Source organism: Tauraco erythrolophus, chromosome 7 (assembly GCF_009769465.1).
Source record: "Tauraco erythrolophus isolate bTauEry1 chromosome 7, bTauEry1.pri, whole genome shotgun sequence".
Classification (NCBI taxonomy): domain Eukaryota; kingdom Metazoa; phylum Chordata; class Aves; order Musophagiformes; family Musophagidae; genus Tauraco; species Tauraco erythrolophus.
Window position 1 is genome coordinate 41,219,537 of NC_141471.1, and position 18,521 is coordinate 41,238,057.

The 18,521-nt window shown below is 36.1% G+C and overlaps 1 protein-coding gene across 2 annotated transcripts in view; it reads left to right on the forward strand.

Annotated features, from left to right (window-relative positions):
• Positions 1-18,521, forward strand: part of KCNH8 (potassium voltage-gated channel subfamily H member 8) — a 200,447-nt gene that overhangs the window by 101,121 nt on the left and 80,805 nt on the right. The gene's annotated exons all lie outside the window — the stretch shown is intronic.

Consider the following 18,521-nt stretch of genomic DNA (forward strand, 5'->3'; position numbering starts at 1 on the left):
AGGCAGTTATAAATTACTCCACATTCCATTTTAAGGAATATAAAACCAGATTATTCAATTTGATTTACCTGGACCTCTTTATAAAAACAGTAGACTCAAGCTTAAGATATTTTGATAATGGTTGTATCCTTCAGTCCAGATAACTGGTTTGTGTTATGAATGTGTTTATTAGAATCTGAGCACAAGAGAGTATAACCTGTATCTAAATGATTTATGTGCTGTAGTATTCTTTTTAAGCAAGACAGACGGTGTATTGCTCAGTGCTACTTTTCTTTTTATATTCTTTGCTGGAAATACGAGCTTTTTATATCAGTAAGTCAAAAGCTATGGTATCTCTATAATCAATAGAGTGACTGGGTAAGAAGAATAAGAGAAAGATTTTCTGTAAATTTGACTTTGTATTTCCTGGTTAGACTTTTAGTTTTACCATCCAGGAAATCAAAACTATGGTTGTAACTAAATACATTCAAAGAAAAGGATATAAAGTACTAGAAAAGACTTCTTTACGTAGTTATGTTACTGGTAACCACAAACACTGTACTCTAGCATACAAATATTCCTCCCCCATAGTTTCAATAATGACTTGATTTTCCCCAAAATAATTGTTTCTAAAATTATTATCTGTTTTTAAATTTGTGGCTCTGGAGAAAAGTTTATGGAGTACTTTCAGGACATTCTCATACTGCATTTAAATCTCTGCAGTGAATTTAAAGAAAATAGTGTGTTTATGGTCACCTCTCAATGGTCTCTTTTCCATTAGAATATTGAATTAATGTGTCTCAGGACACATGTAACTATACTGAAAGTAGTAAGATGTACAGCATACATAAATTTAAACAGAGGTTTCAGGGCATCGTTGTGCTTCAGCTGTGACAAGCACATCTTTGATGGATGTTCTATGTGCTCTGAGAAAAGTCGAAGAGAAGCGTTGAGTAAAATTCTTTTTGTGATGCTCTGCCTCAGAAAGTCAGTGGGGAGATCTGTCTGAGAAGGGGCTTTCAGCTGCATTATGGCTCTGTAATCATGGATTGGAGAAAAAAAAAATCTATCTGCTTTGATTTTATTTGGATTTCTCAGAACATAGAAAAATATTCCTTTTACACACATAACTTGCATAAACTCTTACTTGGACTTGACAAGGTCTTCAGTTTTAGCTGTGTTATCAAAGGTAACAAATATATGACAATAAAAGGGAGATGTCTGCACATCAGTTCAAGAGACATAATAGGGGAGAGAGGCTAAAGGTTTCCTTTATATAGAAGAGTTTGAATAAATCTAGTGGCTAAAAAAATCTTTTAGGCTTATCCAAATTGTGAGTCAGCATATGCTTAAGCATGATAAAAATACATATGGAAGCGTTCTCCTGACTTGAGTGTGTATAAACAGGAATGTCAATCTGAACTAAATTATTTATGAAAAAGAAATATCTAGCTAGAGGTTTAACTGCTTTAGCTTATAAAATTCTCTAAAACATAAACAGAAGATAAGTAATAATAATAACAACCCTTTTTTGATGTCTTTTGAGAAAGAGGTTGGAAAGGGAATATAATTCAGGCTTCCCAAATTAAGTTAAAATTATTTTTCACCTGATGTTTCTTATATATGTTATTGCTTTGATAGCTTATGTGATGTGATGTTTGAGTGTACTTTCCAATCTTTTCCTCTGTAATGTGTGCAAACCTTCTCTAACATTCCCCTATAAATAAACTTTTACTTCCTCTATCCAATGGTTATTTAAAATTAGTTCACTTTAGAATTTTCTGACTGTTTTATGTATTTCAAAATCATAAAAAGGTGGAGAGAATATCTTTTTAAAATTAATGTATTCAAGCAAACACATTAGAAATTATCTTAGTGTTTCAGCTTGTAAGTGATATTACCTGCTTTATTGCACTATTTACTTCAAAGTTTATGCCCCTTAATTTGCATAGGCAGTAGCTGGGTCCTTCATTTGTAGATGAGTATGTCTGGGCAGCTAAAGTTTCAATATTTCTAAGAAACATAATGGATCTTGGTTGCTTTTCAATAATATTTTTGAAGTTTTCACTCTTTTGGAGGGAAAAGCTAAGAGAATCTCTCTCCCAGTACATTCCATTTTGTTAGTAAGAACCTCCCAATCGCATAATTTTTTTGTAACTATTCAGTGGAGTGCTTTTCTTTCTGCAACTTTTTCATTTTAGTTTTCAGATATTGTCTTTCTTTTTTTTTTTTTAAGATTTTTAAAACATTATTGAACACCTTAATTGAAGAAAGTAACATTACTGTAAAAATTATCAATACTTTATTGCTAAATACTCAGACTCACTCACAGGATCATTTGAATAGGATGTCTTCCACAGGAGCTGAGATCAATGCAATGGTTCGGAGAATGTATGTATGAGCTTTCAGGGTAATAGTAATACATTATTTGCTGGATAAGATCAAAGACCTCTGAGTATTTTATCTCCTAAGGTGGAGCAACTATAGAGAGAAAAGCTATAATAATAAGTGACTTTTAATTTTAGTTTTCTATTTGTGGATCATCCAGTTTCTAGTGGAAGATAAAGAACCCCGAATACTAGTTTTAGCTATAAAATTATACTCTTTATAAACATACTGGCAACAGTAATTTGAAGTGATTTTCTGCAATGTACTCCTTTGCCCACCCAGAAAAAAATAACTAAATATCCATCTCTTACCCCACTCTCCTCCCTACACACACGCTTGTGTGAAGACTTTATCTATGGCTTGCACTTTCAAGAGAGAAAATTAATCATGGTTACGAAGATCGCTTCTCTTTATATGTGTCTCTCCCTCTCTTGTTAAATACTATTTAACAAAGTCTTTTATCAGCAATTCAGTTTTTAAAAGCAGCATATTGAGAAGCTCTAAAGCTGTGGTTTGAGTGGCATGATACTGTAAAGAGACTTGTTGGCCCATTAGTGTCTGACAAAAGTAAATGACTCAAAATCTTTCCAAAACTGCCTTAAATCATATGAAGCCCTTGAGTCAGATATTTAATATGTAAAGATTTAAAAATATGGTACAGTAGAAATTCGTATCATCATTCATGACTTACATAGTAATTCAGGTGTGTATATTATTGTATTGAAAATAATATATGTTAAACAAAATTAGTTGGAATTAAATGCTATAAATTTTTTTAGGTTGCTTTAAATTAGAAAGTATGTTTTCTTTTTTCTCTCATGTTGTTTTTCATTATTATAATGATTATCATTTCATATCTTCTCAAGGACACAGAAGGTCATGTAAAACAGTGTCTGTGTTTAGGGGACCTCACATCTAAAAGGACTTGTGCATCTTGAAAGGAAATGGCAGTGTTTTGAACCATGTTTTAGAAAGTGTGCTTGCAGGCTCTAAGATGCTAAAATTCAGGTAAACACCAAAGGAGCGGTTTGAATTTATTTCTGGGAATTTATCTCTGGAAATCAAATGGTCTCATCTGTGAATACATATGAACAAAACATGAAACCATAGAGAGTGACATTGTTGATATATCTGTTATTACAGAAGGAAGGTCATAATAAATTGTGCATGGACTATGAATTACCTAGTAATGTGAATAAACAGTACAAAATGTTTATGTTGAAAAGTAGTAATAAATGTCCTGGAGATTCTCACTGAAAGCACCAAACTGAAGTTGACAAGACCACTATATTGTTAGAAATTTTTCCAATAGCCTTCCTTACCTACCCTTGTAAGGAAGGCAGATTCTAGTTTGCACACAAGATGCTGTGACCATGCACAGAAACATCCACCTGGACGTAAAAGAGATAAGCATAAGCCACAACAATTTAGAAGTGATCATTTCCATGCAAACATTTCCATATCTTCAGGTAGATGTTGATAAATGTTATGATAATGGGAGTCACCCTGAAAATTTGACTTGTATTGGCTTTGCTGACTCCTACTCCTCATTTCTTCCAGTACTTAAAGGGGGCCTACAGGAAAGCTAGAGAGGGACTTTTTACAAGGGTGTGTAGTGATAGGACAAGGGGCAATGGATTTAAACTGAAAGAGGGGAGATTTTAGGTTAGATATAAGGAAGAAATTTTTCACTCTGAGGGTGGTGAGGCACTGGAACAGGTTGCCCAGAGAAGTTGTAGATGCTTCATCCCTGAAAGTGTTCAAGGCCAGGTTGGATGAGGCTTTGGGCAACCTGGTGTAGTGGAAGGTTTCCCTGCCCATAGCAGGGGGGTTGGAACTAGACGATCTTTGAGGTCCCTTCCAACTCTAACCATTCTATGATTCTATGATTTGCAGAGGTGTGATGTCATTGTTACATATTGTTAGCCAGCTTTTGATAGGATGAAAAAAAGTGTGCTTGTAGATCTAACCAAAGTTTTAAGAAATCACTGCCCCAAAATGTTGCATACTACTTCGAAAGTTGAGAGATATCTTACAGTTAAGAAAAGTGCACATCTGAGCATTCCTGATTTTCCTGAGGCCAAAATTAATGACATTGACTTAAAGTGCTGGTGAACTGGTTACAAGAAGGGATCCTTATGCACTGTGCCATATACCATCAAAGTTAAAGGTAAAATCCAAGAAAGAACTACTTAAAGAAGTACTGAACAGGCTCCATTCTGAAATTTGATTTGTGAAGAAATACCTAAAACAAAGTAAGTGGATTACGCAGGATAAAGGCCTTTAAAAAGAACGCATATAAGATTATGAGAACCTCATAAGTATAGGCCGAAATACACAGCATTTACCATATGCAATTTCTTACTATTCTGGGGAGATCTCTGTAGGCAGCTGGGTCAAGATATTCTGCATCTGTGCTTCTGGCAAATATAGTCATTGTTCCACTTCTCAGCTGTCCTAATTGAACCTCTTCAGACAGATCATAGAATCATAGAATTTTTAGGTTGGAAAAGACCTTAGAGATCATCCAGTCCAACCGTCCCTAATCCCCCATTAAACCATGTCCCTAAGCAGTTCATCCACCCTTTTCTTAAACACATCCAGGGATGGGGACTCAACCACCTCCCTGGGCAGCCTATTCCAGTGGCTGACAACCCTTTCATTATTTTTCTTTCCTACTCCCTATTTCACAATGAGACTTGTCGGAGTGACAGGTTTCTGGGAACTTAAGTGTGCTAAGAGCACTTAAGAACTGTTTCTTCATCATTTTGTCTGAGCTGTGGTGCCACTGTAAAAGAAAAAAAAAAAAAAGGCAGTCTGACAAGTCATTTGTTTCACCTATAATGAATCCACACAATGGGAAATGCTGTAGTAATAGTTTTGTCATTTTCTCCCTGCTATGTTTCCTTTCAAAAGGTATACAAAGATGAAGCTAACCTTCTTATACAGACTATGACTGACTTGCATTAAAGGTATAATAAGATGATGTTTGTATTTAGGTTTAATATCCTATAACACAATGATAAAACAACATTATATTTTTCAAAAAGATGAAAGGATTTTAATTAACCATCTAGGTAGTCTCCAAGGAAATGCTTAGATGTTTAAAAGTTTACCATATTTTTTGTGAACCTGTATGTGGCCTTTTTCGTATTTTTTTTATGATTTATGGATAATGCACTATGTACGTGAATTGTTGTCAAGCTGCATGAGGTAATTTCTGAGAAAAATGTTTCAGATTTCCCCCTTGGAATTAGTCAAAAAATTTTAACTGCACGAAGCTGTTGCCTCATTGCCCACTGAGTGTTTCACTTGTTTAATCTTTTCATTGTTGTCTCCAGCATTTGTGTAAAGTGAACTGCAATCACGAAATACCTTACAACTACATTTGTTTCACACACATTGAATTTAGTGAAAAGTTAAGTTATACGATTGATGTTTCTTCACTCTTTGGAATTGGTTCTTTCTGCCCTATTTCTGGAAGATCTATTAAGAAAATTACCTGTGTAGAAACTTTCACACTTCTACAGTCACAAATACTAGCTTCTTTTAAAGCAGAGCCAACAGTTCATTTTTCAGAAATATTCTTAGTTCTCTGCTTTTCTTTCAAGACTCCAAAGTCTCTATCTTCCTTTGTAGAAAAGTCAATATAATGTATTTTAACTACTCAATACGTTCATGGATTGAGTCTGTTTTTAAAAGGAAGAGCATAGTTTATATAAAAAAGAAAATCTTTCCAGTGTTTAGTATGTTATTGTAAAGGTCATGATATGTGATACATCCTCATAGTTAAGGAGAGCAACTTGAATAGGTGAACCCAAAAGACTGAAAACCAAGGAAGCAGATAAAAGATTGTGAATTTTTATTTTTTAAGTTTTTGGTCAGTTTCATGACATTGGGGTTTGAATTCATGGACTCTCAGCACAGTAAAGAGTTGCAATTAAAACCTCTGTTTTAACGTTGGTGTGCTGGTCATTCTGTGTAGCCCAGCATGCCCACAGTACTGGGTACAGCAGCTTAAGGTATGGTGTTTGCTAGAGCATACCATGCTAGTGCATTAACACTGACCATACCGTACTCCTGGAGGAAGTGACGTTTGTTACCACAATAGCCATTCAAACCGTTAATGCCTTCAGATTTCAATTTTTTAAATTAATGGATAATTTACCCAAGTAAAACAGTATTTCCAGTTGGGTATGACTTCAGTATCCCATTACCTTCGACTGTAAGAACAAATAGTAAAGAAGAGAGAATCAGTCTGTCAGTTACAGATGGATTTGGGGAATCAGTTCTGCTATGATCTGTCATACCTGAGAATGGATCTTGCTACATTAAAATTACTAAAAATGTCAATTTGTCAAACAAGGACTGTGCCGCTCCTCATGTGCTGTACAGTGACAAGCATCTTGGTATCCAATTGTCAATAAACTCTTCACTGTAGAGATTTGACTGGTAAAACAGCTTAGTGTATTCAACAGTGACTTTAACAGAACAAAGCCTATGAATTATATTCATTTCACATTAGCAGAAGGGTTTTTTTTCAGAGGTCCATCATATTACATGAATGCAATGTCCTTGTGCTGAGGATTTTAAGAATTTATAGCTTTAAAATGTTTCCATTATTCATCTGAATGCTAGTCATCCAACTAAAGACACAAGACCTCTAAAAAAGTGCTCTTGAATGCAGGTGCAACATGTCTGAAATGAGGTTCTCAATCTCTGTGACTGCCCGCACAGATCGAGTGGGGCTGTTTCCACAATACTCTGGAGTGCTAATGGCCAGGCGAAAACATTACGAGGGGTTGCACCCCAGGAATAATAGGAGGGAGAGCTATACTTGATAGTCAGATTTTCCATTTTAACTGTATATTTAATGCAGATATTAATATTAATTCCCATAAACTGTGCTTGGCTAAAGCATGTTTTCCAAAAGGGCATCAGCTCTTGTTCAATATCTTCAGAGAAAAGAGAATATCCAGCTCCCCTCATCTGTAGGTGACCTGCAGAAGTTACATCTTGTTAAGCCTTTAATGCTACTGGTTTAAAACACCACTACCCACTGATTCTTAATTGGGACACACTAGATTGTAATATATCATCTGATAGGATACAATTTTCCTTAATCCTGCCTACCAGTGATTTCTTTCTCTTTCCCAAACAGTAACAGATTTTCATGTCAAATTTTCTGTTGTTTAGAAGGATTGTTAGTTAGTATCTGTTCAGCATTTGTTATATCTTTCTTTAAAAAAGAAAATTGCTTTTCCTTCCACAGCTACAACAGACTGTTATGTAGACGTCTTATTTTGTTCTATATTATTACTTGTTTATTATATATCTTATTATATATTACCTGTTTGTTATATAAAAACCCCACGTTTAAGGGTTTTATTACTTAATCTCTTGTGGGTTTTTTTTTCTTGTAAACTTTATTGAATTTGTAATAGCCCAGATTCCTAAGGTGTAAGGTGTTTACACCTAACAGGTGTAAAATAAGCATTACTTTCCTTTTCTATTTAAAATCAATATCATAGAATCATAGAATGGTTTGGGTTGGAAAGGACCTTAAAGATCACCTAGTTCCAACCCTCCTGCCGTGTGCAGGGAAACCCTCCACTAGATCAGATTGCTCAAAGCCTCGCTCACTTCAGCAGATCACCATCTAAAAGAACATTATCACACTAATTATGGTAATATACATTTTGAGCAGACATGCTGAGTTGAAAAATCACATTTCCATTTGAATAAATTGTTCCTAGGAGTTTTACTAGGAACATCTAGGTTTACAGCAACAGTAGCATTGAAGAAATACGAGTTTATATAGGGACAGATAAATTGTTGTTCAAGCAATACAGCACTAATATTTCCTGGAATCTTTCCTAAAAGCTCTCTGGCCAGATTCTAATACTGTTATCCATATACAATTAAATAACATTGTCTCAAATAATCAGACAGATCAAAGAGCTTGGACTTTGGGGAAAGTATTGCTAGCTGAAGACAATCAATGTAAAATCACATAAAGGAAGATGAAAAAAATAAAAGAAAGAAAAGAAGAGTCAGTCATAACATTTAGGAGAGGGAGGTGCTGTAGGAAATTACTCTGAAAATCAATGCGGTTAATATACCTAAATCATTTAAGTCTTAAGCACAAGACTGAATTACTGTAGTCTAATAAAAAATTGTGCATCACCCAGTCCCCTGGTTACTGCTTATATGTGTACTACTTGCACCAAAGGTGCAGGTTATTTCAACTTCATTTAGTTCACAGTAAAAGAGGGGCAAACTGTGGTATATTACCTAGAATCTTCTGCAATCTCAAAGTGTGCCATGGGCAGATATTGAATCATCGGACTAATTCTAAATTTGTATTCTGCTGTAGCTTGATCATATGTCTAATCCCAGCAGGATTTAGTTTAAAACAATAAAGCACAAAGAGAAATAAAAAATGTTGGCACAGGAAAATCGACTACTTCGGGTAAAATAATCTTGTTTATAGGTAAAGAAGTTCAGATGCCTACCAGATAAATTTTTACTTCTAGATTATATCTTTTTTTTTTTTTCAACAGGGATTAGATATTGAGATTATGCAAAACATGTATAGTGCTTTCGACATTGGAAAACAGGTATTATCCTGGCAAACATCTTAAGGATTAACAGGATAGTTTGATGAGTATCAATTTATGGTTTTCAATCTTGATGTCATTTAGGATTACAACCTGCATTTTGCACTAAGTGGAACCTCCATTTTTTAATGTAATATTTTTTTCACTTGATTGAGCACCAGTTGAAATTGGTATTTTCCTACCATTCACTGACTGGCTGTGGCTGTGTATGAATGTGACATGACCGTTATCTAGAAAGGAATGACTTGGTGAAGGATATGACATGTCCTATAGAGCTTTGATTCAAGAGAGGTCACCAAACATTTCCAAAACCCTCTGGACTGGCCCAGAGTTCCCAGCTCATTTATGCGCAACTGTGAGATAAATTGTTTTTTTATAGGAACTTAATAAAGCTAGGACATGGATTTTCATGCTGGAAGCTTGTGAAAAGGAAAAGAGTCACCAATGGGTGAGAAAAAGCCAGTAGATCACTCAAATAAGGAAAGGAATAAGTTAAAGCTTTTCAGTTACATTACAGTATTGGCTTCAGAAATTTTGAACGAAATATTACAAAACCATGTAGTAATAGTAATTGCAAACTTGGAAGACATTAGGGTATGCTTGGTCCTAGCCTTCTGATGTTTACTACTGTGGGTGCTGTGTAACAGCTTAATTGGACCAAAATATATAAATAAACTAGGAACTGCAACTTCACATAGATTAATATTTTTTACTGTTGTCCTGGTTTCAGCTGGTACAGAGTTAGTTCTTCTTTTTAGCAGCTAGAAGAGCTCCATGTTTTGGTTTTAGTCTGGGATTTGTTATGAGAAGAATGTTGATAGCGCACTGATGTTTATAGTTGGTCATCAAGACATTGAGGACTCTTCAGATTCTCATGTTTTGCCAGTGCACAGGAGCACAGCAGGATAGGGAGGAGCATGGCTGGGACAAAGGGCCCACAACTCCTCTTGTGATTTGAACTTAGATTTAGGATTCAGGAACAAGTTGGCCAATGAATTATTCCGCATCATGCAACGTCGTGTCCAATATGAAGGTGACAATTGTCTGGAAACAGCTTTTGCTTTGCCAGGGACTCTCACTTTCTGACTCTAGGAGTACCATCTCTCTCTTCCTCTCTTTTTGGGCCTCTGGCTAATCTGGGATTGCGGTGTTGGAATTTAGCTGTTTCAGGATCATTAGTCTGGGATGGGACGGGCCTTGGTCACTGGGTGGTGAGCAATTACACTGTGCATCTCTTGTTTGTATACATTATTATCATTATACGTATATTAGTAGTAGTATTAAATGGTTCTTATCTCAACCCATCTCTTTCCCTTTTCCCCTTTAATTCTCTTCCCCATCCTCTGGGGTGGAGGAGGTTGAGCAAGCAGCTGCGTGACGTTTAGTTGCCAGCTGGCCTAAACTGGCAACTAAAAAACAACAACTGCAGACACTTTCTTAGCTGAAATAACGAGGTTTGGGGTTTGTACAAATTAATTTTCTTTAATCTTTTAAAGTAACCTCATATGAACATTAGAGATACCACATTTCTTACAAGACTCATGTTTTTTACAAAGGGATGTGTGCTCACATCTTATTAGTAGAGGAAATAATAGGCTGAGAGAGCCCATGCAGATTGAGCTAGTTAGCCCATAGGATCCAACCAGAAGATAAATCAGAGTTGAGATTTAAGTCATAACAAAACTATGTAAATGGTTTTGTAAGATTTATCAATCACTGTTTATTAACTCTGCATACATCTTAGAGACTTAGTGCCGAACAGGGCTTCTGGTTTACCTGTGTGGGGTAGGTGGGGGAATGAGATCAGTCTTCAGGTTAGAGAGAAGGAGGATCAGCACTTGAAATGCAGAAAGGAACCTCATCAACAGGTGCAAGTGGTCAGGGGGTGTGAGAAGCAAAAGCACATGTTCAGACACAACAGAGCAGCGGTGCTGGAGGATGTGAGCTGAAAGCAGAAGGAGTGTAAAAGAGAAGATAGGGAGGTAAGAGATTTGTCTGGGAAGACTAAACAGAGCAGTCTTTCTGCGGGTGATTGTCCATTGATTTGCTGTTGATTTTTTCTTGATGTGAGTCATTCCACATGACCTGGGAGTGGAAATTATAGCTGAAATAACTAAAGGAAAAGCTGTATTTAAATCTTTGGAGGTGAAGGGGCAGATGCATAGGTGATATGATTGCTTGTTCCAAACCTGTTGAAATTTGAGATCTCAGGTTCTTCCTATTGAGACCTGCCAGGTCAAGTTCACCTTTCCCTTTGACAGCAGCAAAATCACTTTTTGCTTTTCAGACTGTTAATCTCACAGGTTCACTGTCACAGCAGTAAGTAGGGAAGGAGCAAAAGTCTGCAGCATGGGTCAGGACTGGTTTAAAATGTGTGGGTATTTCTTAAGGAAACAGGTGTATCTATATTTAAACATGGTAAAAATCTGTGGGGAAAAAGGCTCCTTGTAGCTTATACATGACTTAAAGTAAAGCCAATAGGATAGTCTAGACTTGAGCTTTGATTCATGTAAACTCTGACTTTTTGCTGTCTAATTTGAACTGAAATTGAATTATCTAATTTGAAGTAAGAGACCCACTTTTTTTCTAATGAAGACAAGGATAGAGAAGCTTCAAACTTTCCTTCCTGTCTATGCCAAGTATTTTAATGTAAAGGTAATATATTAGATGTTTCAGCACAGAATGTAGCAAGTCAATCAATTTGATATTATCTGCTGTTACTCCTGCTTTACTTTTAGGTAACTTTTTAATGACATTGCTTGTGTCAGAGACAATATTTACATTGCCTATTTTGCTTTCCTGAGCATATAGCATGATCTGTGTAGCTTGCAAGAGCATTTAAAATGATGATCTTCCAACTTTCATAGAAAAAATTTACAATGAGATACACTGAGATATTTTTTCAGTAGTAATAATGTTTATTATTACTAATTATTAATTAATAAGAATTATTAATACTGTTTGTGTTATGAGAACTGTTGAAACAGAAGATTGTGGTTCTTGTCTCAGTCTGAAACAAATGTATCAAATACAGCTAAAAATATGAAGCTTGCACAGGCTGAAGTTTGTTGTTAGAACATGCTTAAAGATAATGCATTCAAACATACCTCTTGCATAAAACTTTTGACCTTTTAACTGTCCAAAGATTTTGAAGTCTCTTTATGTATGCTTTGGCAATCAGCTCAGAGATTAAATGTCCCTCTTGACTGCTTTACAGCTGTCATTTTTAAGATTGTTGACATTCATGCTGTAGAAAATGCATAAAGCCCACCTCAGCTCAGGCCATTTGGAACACAGATTCGGCACTAAAGCAAACCATTAGTTTTGATCCTGTGGAATTGTCTGGAATCTTCTAAGCTTCGCAATATTAATGTTTGTGTTGAATTTAAAATTGTTCTTTGATAAGTTAGTGTCATTTGTAGGTAGAAGCTAGTGCACAGTAAGATTTACAATTTCTAACGTATTAAATAATCCATGGGTACTTTCAGAACAGATTATTGTAGGTTTTTGATGTTTAACTACTCTTTCCTGCCTCAATTTGCTTACGATTCTAGTTGCTCAAAGTCTTCACGATAAGAAAATATTTAGTTTAAAAAATAAAAAAAAAAGGTTAATCTTCGACTTTTTAAACAGCAATCCCCAAAAGACTATGGAACATGTTATTCCTAAAAATAATAAAATCTCAGAAGAAATGATTGTTTCTAAATTTGCATTAAAGATTCTGTTGTGCTTTTAGAAGTTTCTTGCCTCAGGAGTTCTGTTTGGGGTTTTGTGGGTTTTTTTTTTTTCCTTTACAGCTTTCTCAGTAATTACTTCAGCACAGCAGTTAAGCTGTAAATAAAGTTGGCCAGATGAAAAACTGTTTACATCTGAGTATAGCTCAGAAAGCTGTCAAGAAATAAAAGATGGATCACACTCACCTACCTCGTTCTGGATTTTTATCTAATGAGTTGGATGCAGAAGGAAGCTCTTACCATTTCCTATTCAGTTTTATATATAAATGTTATCTGGGGCTGTTGTCCTAAGTTGCTTTGATAAGAAGGCAGAAATGGGTGCTGTGCAGAAAAACCTCTAATCTCTTCGATCTTGAACAGTGAATTCCATATGCACATTGATAAGCCTTTGGTGTACTTGGATGGCTTAGGGGAATTTAAAGCAAGCATTTATCTCCTTTTCTGTTAAAGCTTTAGTTGTTTCACAAATGCTAATGTGCAATAAGTAACCAAATCCTTTTTCTAACTTTGATAGCTATACACTGGAGGTTTATGAGACAAATGAGAAGTTTCAAAATACTTGACCCGGTTTTAGCTGGGACAGAGTTAGCTCTTTTTAGCAGCTAGAAGAGCTCCATGTTTTGGTTTTAGTCTGAGACTTGCTCTGAGAAGAATGCTGATAGCGCACTGATGTTTCTAGTTGGCACTGAGGTCTCAAGGACTTTTCAGCTGCCGTGTTCTCGCCAGTGTGCAGGAGCACAACAGGATAAGGGGGGAGCATGGCCGGGACAAGGGGTCCATGACTCTCCTTACCATTTGTGCTAGAACTTAAGATTGAGGGCCAAACTGGCCTATTAGTATTCCATATCATGCAGAGTCATGCCCAGTATAAAAGTGAGGGTCAGCCAGAAAGAAGGGCTTTTGCCCTTCCGGGACTCTCACTTTCAGACTCTCAGAATGCTTTCTCTCTCTCGCTATTTCGGGCCTCCTGTTCATCCGGGATTGCGTTATCGGGATTTATCTGTTTTGGGATTGCAGCTTTGGGACGAGAAGGGCCTCAGTCAAGGGGTGGTGAGCAATTACACCGTACATCACTCATTTGTGTATATTTATCCTTGTACATATCTGTACATATATATATTGGTAGTGGTGGTAGTAAATTGTTCTTATCTCAACCCACGGGTCTCTTTTCTTTTTCTTCTTTGATCCTCTCCCTCATCCCTGGGGGTGGGGGAGGGTGAGTGAGCAACTGTGTAGGGTTTGGTTGCTTGAGTGGCCTAACCCACGACAATACTAGCAACATAAATATCTCTCTCTTTCTTTCTTACCCATATCAAGCAAATCTGCATGAAGCAGTTATGTATGTGGCTACTGCTACCACACTGATCTGTAAATGTGAATAATAACCAACTGACTCCACTAAACATCTGTGGAGCTGAACTGACCCCCTTGCTCATTATGAACCATACGATATCATGCTAATTTCACATCTTAATTGTATTATTGAAAATTTCAGAATATTTTTTTAGCTTTAAGAATACAAGGCCAGCTGAGACCGACTACTAAGTGATCTAATCTCTGATTTTACTCGTGTTCTGTTCAACCTGAGGATTTTGTTGAATTCAAACAGTAGTTCTTAAAGCATGAACAAATTATAACTTGCAATACCTCAGTCCATGGAACCAGATAGCCTCAGATGTGTGTCTGGGTCACTTTATGTAAAAGCTTTGTGCTAAATCTTGAAAAATTTGAAGTATCAAAACTGTGCCAAAATAAGAACAATTCCCCTAAAGATTTCATTAATTTAAGAGACTCAACCCTAATGGGTAAAAGGGAGGGAATGACAGAGGCCAAACTGTCAGAAATACCATAGATTCACCAGTAGCAGTGTATGGGTTAACTAGTATGTGTCAAATGATCATAGCAGACTGTAGCTTCAAATTGCAGAAGACAGCATAAAATGATTCTGCCAGTGAAACCTGGGAAGTAATTCTTTTCTGGGCCGGTTCTGGCATTAGAACTGGGCATTTGATCAAAAGGTATCCTAAAGAAATCTTTTCATAGAATTATAGAATGGTTTGGGTGGTAAAGGACCTTAAAGATCATCTAGTTTCAACCCCCCTGCCATGAGCAGCGACACCTTCCACTAGATCAGATTGCTCAAAGCCCCATCCAACCTGTCCTTGAACACCTCCAGGGATGAGACATCCACAGCTTCTCTGGACAACCTGTTCCAGTGCCTCACCACCCTCAGAGTGAAGAGTTTCTTCCTTAGATCTAATCTCAATCTACACTCTTTCTGTTTAAAGTCATTGCCTGTTGTCCTATCACTACATGTCCTTGTCAAAAGTCCCTCTCCAGCTTTCTTGTAGGCCTCCTTTAGGTACTGGAAGGCTGCTAGAAGGTCTCTCCGGAGCCTTCTCTTCTCCAGGCTGAAAAAACCCAACTGTCTCAGCCTGTCTTCATAGGAAAGATAGGATGAAATATAGCTGAAAATAATAGCTATTATCCGTATTGAAGAACTTGAAAATAGTACATGAAATACCAAAATGTTTTAGAACTGGAGCTATTAATATTTATTTGTTATAAAATTCTAAAAATATGCAACAGAATTATTCCTTCTTTAAGAGTGAGGAATATGTATATTTTTTTAAAAAAAGGAATATGGGAATTAAATTGATTAAACGTATGTTTGTCTTACTACATGTTAAATGAAAGTCTTATTAATATTTTATAGACGCTGATCTGTCATAGAAATGCTTCTCTGATTCTGTTACAAAAACTTTAAGAAAAACTCTGAGATGAAACTTTGAAACCTGGTTAGAATTTTTTCAGTTAAGAGGAAAACAATATCAAATGTATGTAATGAAACCTGACTGTTTTATAGCAGGTATGAATTTTATCAGATCCTCTTGTGGTTCAGTGCATTATCTAACTTAATAAAAATTCATGAAATGGGTATCAGTACAAATCTGAGTAGAATTAAACAAGATGGTAAAATTGATACTTTTGTATAACATTATACTGATGTTTGGCAGTGCTTTAGGCAAACATCCTTATACCTTGTGCCCCTGAAATGCAGGGATCTTTAGCTCCAATTCTTCATGGTTTCAACCATCATAATGTGCAAGCAGCACATCACAGCAAATTTGGAGGAAAGCTTCTCTACAAGTACACTAAAGGAAAAAAAGTTTGATATTACTCTTCTTAAGATGGAAATGCAGTCATGTATACTGAGTGACCACAATAGATCTCCTAGTCAAATTTGGATAAGAGTTAGTGATTCATCTGAGCGTCAGCTACTCCATTATATTTAAAATGAAGTGTAAGCAACTGGATCAAGTTGGTGGGTGGATGGGTTTAATTTTCAAACTCCTTTACAAGAACAGTAGTGTGAATTCTGCTACAGGACTTCAACAGTAATTTCTGCACGAATTGTATGGCTGCTCTATTTGCATATCTATGTTCATAAGGCATGAAAAAGAAGTTGTTATAAAATACTGGATCTGCCTGGTCCAAAATTAGACAACCTTAGCATTTGAGTCCTGTAGGTACCACTCTCCAGTGCTATTCTGGCATAGTGAGAGTCAAACAATTTCTATTTGTAATGTTCTTTTAGTAGCAAAAGATTCTAAAATAAAATTCCAGAAGTGAAAAATTGTTTTAATATAGACTAGTGGCAATCCATGTTCTCTCAATGAGGCAGCATTTTACATTGAGCTTTTATAACATGTCAGATGGTTTTATATCAGGTTGATTTACTCAGTTAAGATGAACCTGGTAAGATACTTTTTCTCTTGCTCTGCTTTACAGTGGTCTCTTTTACTGTAAGTCTCTATGTTTTCTGTTCTCAGTATACTAAAAACATTGTTGAAAAGTGTCATTTCCAAAGCCTTCTTAATTCAGAAGTAATGGCATAGAAGAGAAAAAAACAAACAAACAAACACAAAACAAACCTATGATAAAAAACACAGAAAACATGGGAACAGGTGAAAAATCAATGTCCTTGATAAATGGGAAAACTCGAGAAAGGGTAAAAATTCCTAACAACCAAAACCTAATAAAATTTTGCTCATTTGAAGACATCCGCATAAATGTTTACTTATTCTATTTTCAGTGTACATGTTCTATATAGACATAAGGGTTTGATTTATATTTTTTTTATTTTCAAATTAATAATGGGGGAAAAAAAATCTTTTCATACTCATTTTCACATTTGACTGTCTAGGTTGTACAAAAACTTGCAAATGGGACAAAGCTCACCTATTACTCTTTTTTATGGCTTTAGTGGTAGCAATGCTTTGTGTCATATTCTGAAAAATCTGTCCTTTGATTTTGTTTTCTGAGAGGAGTCTGTTCATACATGCTGGTCTTTGCAGACGTTTCTCACACACTGAATGAAAAATGCAGGATCAAAGGTATATGAGAAATTAAGCATTCATTCTCATGTGTTTATAGCAGGAAAAAAAGTTCTCACGTCCCAGAAACTGCCTACAAAACCAAGAATAGATGAATCTAGTACTCCTACTAGTAATCCTACTACTACTCACTTTTTAGTTCTAGCTTGATTTGCATTAAAACCAAGTTACAATACTAGTACTGTTAGTGTTCATTATGTTTTAATCATGAAGAGACAAAAGTTGAGGTGTGCTTAATTTTTAGAACTTCATAGCTTTCTTTTTTTCTAGGAATGTGCTTTCCAAGAATGAATTGGAACAGGTTTACATAGCACAAAAGAAACTAGCTGTGAGGAAAGGAAATGTCTGCATCCAAAGAGAAAACAAATCCCTTGAATAGACTGAAACTATGAAATACTTACATTCTGTGTTTATTTCCATTTGCAAGGCAGACATCATCTTCCTATACTTTCACCCTGCTGGTGGGCAAGAGGCTGTCTTTTGCTTGTAGGTGCTTCCATTTGACATTTCTACCTCCCCTTCCCTAGAGACTGTAAGAAACATCTGTTTAGGAAGCAAACACTTCCCAAACATCTGTGTGATCTATGCTGTATATGGTGCAGAGCCAGCTCCCAGCAGATGCTGCTGCCACTTCCCTACAAAAGCAGTGTGTGGAAGAGGCAGCTGAAGATGTATCTTCTTGTGCATCATCCAGCAAACAGAAAGGAGTCAGTGCTGCCAGTCCTGTCATAGATGAAGGCAGAGGACTCAAGTAATGCAGTTCCATCCTTGTAACACTTAATAATAGACTACTTAGATTACAAATAACAGTTGACAAGTCTATTACATACTGGACTAGCATCTAGAAACCTGCCTCTCCTAATTTGGATATTAAAGAAAGTCCAATGGCTTTCAGGCTGCCAAGACCATCACCCTGCAGTTGCTATTTTTTAATGAGAAAAGAGTTGATCATAATCTGAATGTCTTCCTAATACTTAGGATCACTTCTTTCTCTTTTATGAGATGGTCTTCAACATGAGGCGTTACAATTTGCTAGGCAGCAGACTAATTATCTTGCTGTTAAATACCAGCCTTGGTGGTTGGCTGCGTTCTTTTCTGACATTGTAAAGGTTATACAAGTAGTTTCCACTAATGTTAGTAGAAACTGGGTGCATAGCTCAAGGGCAGATTATAGTCTTTTTCTTGTAGGACATGAAAATAATTGAGACTGTTGTCAAGACCTGAGTTTTTCTTTAAGCGTTAATGTGTTTTGGCAAGACATGTCAAAAGCGTGTCTCATATTGAAAGACACTCATCCTAGAATGTTAGATAGGAACATACAGAATGCACAAGCCACCAAGCAATTCATATCACTACTGTGACATCCATGCTAGCCCAAAAGCCTTTTTTTTTCAAGTTAGTTC